The sequence below is a fragment of the Merops nubicus genome, unplaced genomic scaffold, assembly GCF_000691845.1.
Source record: "Merops nubicus isolate BGI_N331 unplaced genomic scaffold, ASM69184v1 scaffold10906, whole genome shotgun sequence".
NCBI lineage: Eukaryota > Metazoa > Chordata > Aves > Coraciiformes > Meropidae > Merops > Merops nubicus.
The window spans coordinates 34,292-38,853 of record NW_008615649.1 but is presented as its reverse complement, the minus strand read 5'-3'; positions in this window follow the sequence as shown (position 1 = coordinate 38,853).

The following is a 4,562-nucleotide window of genomic DNA, read 5'->3' as shown; positions in this document are numbered from 1 at the left end:
ATTTTGTTCCCTTCCAAGGCAATTTGCAGAGGAGTCAGAGTAGTCAGACAGAGCTGAGGATAATTCTGTCTAAACATGTTCATCATTTTAGTAGTTGTGTTTTTCTAAATTGTCACAGTTCTTGACTTTGCCATCAGATAGAAAGGATGGCTGCTCTAACAGATGTTTAGTGTCAAGTGTGTGATTTCATTTGAGACATAAAGCTTCCATCACAGTAAATCTGTGTGGATGTGAGATATATTGATTTCCGATAATGTCTTCAAAGAGTTTTCAAAAGCCTTTTGGTATTTATAAAGAACTTCTGGGCACTTCTGGTTGTTTCTATGGTATCTCCCAACTCCTGCAGATCCAAACAGCAAGCTTTCTGCAAGCACTTGTTTGCTGTTTGTCAACAGCCATGGCCCCTTTTCTTTGCAACTTGTATTTTCCAAGATAAGAATCTTCAACAGCAACCACCGCAATAAATATTTTCAGTAACACTTCAGTTTGTTTACATATAATATGTGAATGCAGAAGACTGTTTTCAGCTAGCAGCCACCACAGATTTCTGAGGGTGGGGAAGCAGGGCAAGGAAGTTCATTACAAGCCAATGCGTTGGTTGTAACATATCTATAGCAACTTCAGCTAGGAAGCAGCTTGCTGGTAAAGTATTTTTACCAAGTGCTCTTGACTGGAGTCCCATCTAAAGACAGACTTTTAGTATTTCTCATTCTTGACAACTCTCCTGCCATCACTGCTTTCCTACAAAGGGGGACAATGGTAGCTTTGCAAACAGAAAATTACTATAATGGGGCTTATACTGTGTATTTTAAATACAAAGTGGCAATAAATACTTGTACTTCTTTTAGAACTCTGCTGAAAACATTATTACACCAGGAAAATTTTGTAAGTGCAAAAACTTCCTCCACAGTAACTGAAGAAGATTCTTATCTTCTGCTTTTGATAACAGTCTAGCTTGGGAATAGGAGTATGGGGCTTGGGCTTTCTAGCAGTCAGCTGATTGTAGAAAGAAGTATGGATTAAAAATAATAAAACTGGATGAAAAAATGTAGACCCTGCTAGTGCTGTGATACTATCTGATGGCCCGAAGGTGTCAATGAATTCCAGGGAGCTGCTAGGTAATAGTTCCTGCACCCAAACAGCAGCCACCAGTGAAAGATGTGTAAAGTCATGGTACACATTTTTGTTCTTTGGACGTGTCAAAAGTGTTTTGTCTTCTTGTTTTGTGTTGCTTCATTTTACATTCTTCTGGTCACCTGCCTGTATTTAGCTGCTTCAAAGATTCAATTTTGCAGCTGTCTCAAGGCACTTGTTATCCCTCTGTCAAAGGTACTTAATCATCAGATCCCCACTGATTTTGATGGGGTTTAGCTGCAGTGTTGCTTCTAATGGAGGCATTCAGGTTTCAACATCTTAGTTCAGAAGTAATGGCATTCTTCTCACTTGCTGGCACCGTAGATGCCATTTCCTTGGGGGAAAAGAACAGTTGAACAAAAATATCCTAGATGTACAGGAAGGCGGCACTACCCTTAAGTCAGCTTCAAGCAGGCACGTGTCAGGTTTGGCATGAGCTGGAGCAAAGCAGGGCTGTGCTGGCTGCTCAGCCACAAGATGCTTGTGAGGAAGATGGACTGCTGATCTCAGCATGGATGCTCAGTATATGAGGGGCTGGGGAACGGATTCAGTGATAACTTGGTTGGTATAGGTGAGGAAACGATAACGCAAGCTCCGGAGTAAATCGGAGAGGCTTGTCAAAGCCAAACCAGACCAAAAGTTCCTGTGGTTATTTAGTCACCCAAATAAAGAGAACACCACTCACTCTGAAATACAAAGGCTCATGATGGCTTTGTGGTGCCACAGGAGGGCTGTGGGCAGAGACGGACATTCAGATCTGCTGCCTGTTCCCATTAAGGAATGGAAATCAGAGCGTGCAAATGAAAGCAGAGGGGTGGCAAGGTGCCCCCGCAACCACTTTTCCCAGCTGATGCCTAAACAGTTCTCCTGGGACTTCAGGCTGATTGCTGTCCTTTCTGCATAATGGGTAGGCTGACTGATGTTATTGATTCTTAGTTAGTTTTGAAATTTTTTTGCTCCATTGGTCCGAGCAGCCCAGGTACAGAGTCACAAACCCAGAAATAAGCCCTTGGTGTCCAATGTGAACCTATTTTCACTGTGACAAATCCATGTTTTAGTTTTTAACAACAGACAAAGACAAGTATACTTAGTTTTAATACGTCTGAGAAAAGATTTCAATGGATTATTGCACAGTATGAAAAAGGGGAGTGTACATTTATTATATTTTTTAAATACTTCTTCCGTGTTTTAAATAGTACAATGAGAATAAGCTTCAGTACTATTTTCTAATAGGGAAATGTTTTTTCTCTGTGGTCTCCCTACGAATGTGGTTTTAATTAGAATTCTTACTCTACCCCAATGAATTTGGAGTTTTGTGAGGAAAAAAAAAAAAAAAAAGGAGAAATGAGGAAACAAAATCAGAACAATGACATAGAAATGGGGGTGGGAATAGTGCCTGTGAAGATGAGGACCCAGCCTGAAGAATTTAGTAGCAAGGGCAGCAAGGGCAACAAAATTCACATTAAAACGGAGACGCAGTCTCTGGAGGGTCATTTGAATTTCAGCTGCAGGGTAATTTTCACGCCATTTAGCCACAGCCACAGCCAGAATGAAGAGGACTAAACACATCAAAATGACAAAATCACACAAGGAGATATTGAGGCTCGTGGACGCTATATTTGATAAAATTCAATGATGTGGTAGTCTGAGTCAGTGCTGTACTAAAGATCTTGAGTGTTTACAGGAAAATATGGTATGCAACAGAAGAAAGATCTGTAGCATATTCATTCAGGGTTCATGTTACATTAAAAATCCATCAGGTACAAATAAGAAAAGATTTCTGGTCTCAAAAATAAAACCAAACCAAAACAAAAACACGAACAACAGCAAAACTTCCCAAACTGTTAAGATTTGCATCTGACCCTGAGAGTACTGGCTCTGTTTTTTTCAGATTCTTCAAGGAAACATGGGATATTTTAATAGCTATATGTGTTGCAAGTTCCCATAACAATTAATTAGTGGATTTAGGCTTCAGTAAATTGGCATAGATCACTGGAGCACAGCAGTTAACAATAATGGAGTATAGGGGCCATGGAAGCAGAGCGCCTGCTCCTTTAAGAGTAACTGGTCACAGGAGCAGCAAACAAGAAGGGGCAGAGACAAACCTGCCTGACACATGGCAAGGGAGGTAGTGGGGAGGAGGACAAACCTGGTCGGTGGCACTAATTGGCAAGGACATGTGGAGTGTGAGAAAGTTTATTTTTTTCAGCTGGGAGGATCAGCAAAGCAAGGAAGACCAACACAGAGAGATGTAAATCCTGATCAATAAGCATTAACAAAGGCAATAACCAGAAACAAACCTGGTCAGTTACACCAGTCCATGGGATACCAAAAAACTGCAGCAACTCAGGACTTTGCAACTGATAAGGATGCAAACCTGAGGGTTCATTTTTTCAGGCAGTCATTGCATAAGATAAAAATATTTTTTTATTTGATTTGTGTTTGGAAATAACATTCTGCATTATGCAGACTGAAATTCATATCATCTTGCCTCTGTATTTAGTGAATATAATGCAGAAACAAACAAAACCATAGATTTATAGAGCTCAAAGTACAATGATTATTTCATTTAACCTCATGTACTTTATAGGCTAAAGTTTACATGTTAAAATCTGTGTGAAGCCAATATAACCATATTTGCTCAAACACATACCCCCTAAACAAAATCCAGCTCTGGTTTAAATGCTGCAAGCAACAGTAAGACTCCACCAAATCCATTATAATGTTTTTGGTTTTTTTTTTTCCTCATGACTAATTATACTCCCTGCTAAAAATGAGCACTTCTAATCTGAATCTATCAACATGCAGCTTTTAAGTATTCCCTCTTGATTTTTTCTGCTAGATTAAAAACCTATTATTGTACTGGTTAAAAAAAAAAAAAAATCATGAGTCAATTAAATGCTAGCATAGCAAGGCATGTAGTGAATAATGTCAGGCAAAATGGAAAAATGGAAAAAGAAATATATTTTTTTTTTCCAAATAGAATATATACACGATTATCACTTGACACAATGAGCTAAGATGTAAAACAGCATCTGAATCATCAAAATGTATCCATCACCTTTGGTATGTACTCATGTTGTAAAGGAATAATCAAAACCAGCTTTGATTTGTCTTAATTGATTCTGAGTAATCTTGTGTAAGTATGTTTATGCAATGTAAATGTAGAACATAATTAGATTTGTGCCTTCCAATCATGGTTATATAAGGAAGGTGCTTATTTTTAACCCCATCTCTAACCTGTGGACTCTGTGGATGTGCAGGTGGCTACAATCCAGCAACTTCTTGGAGAATCATCCCTTCAAATGCCATCGCACGCTTACATTGAGATACTGGGAGCTGTTAAAGAAACAAAGTATTTAAAGGCAAAAATAATATCACATGCAGGTTGCTCCATTTGATGGCAAGTGTTTGCATTTCTGACTGAC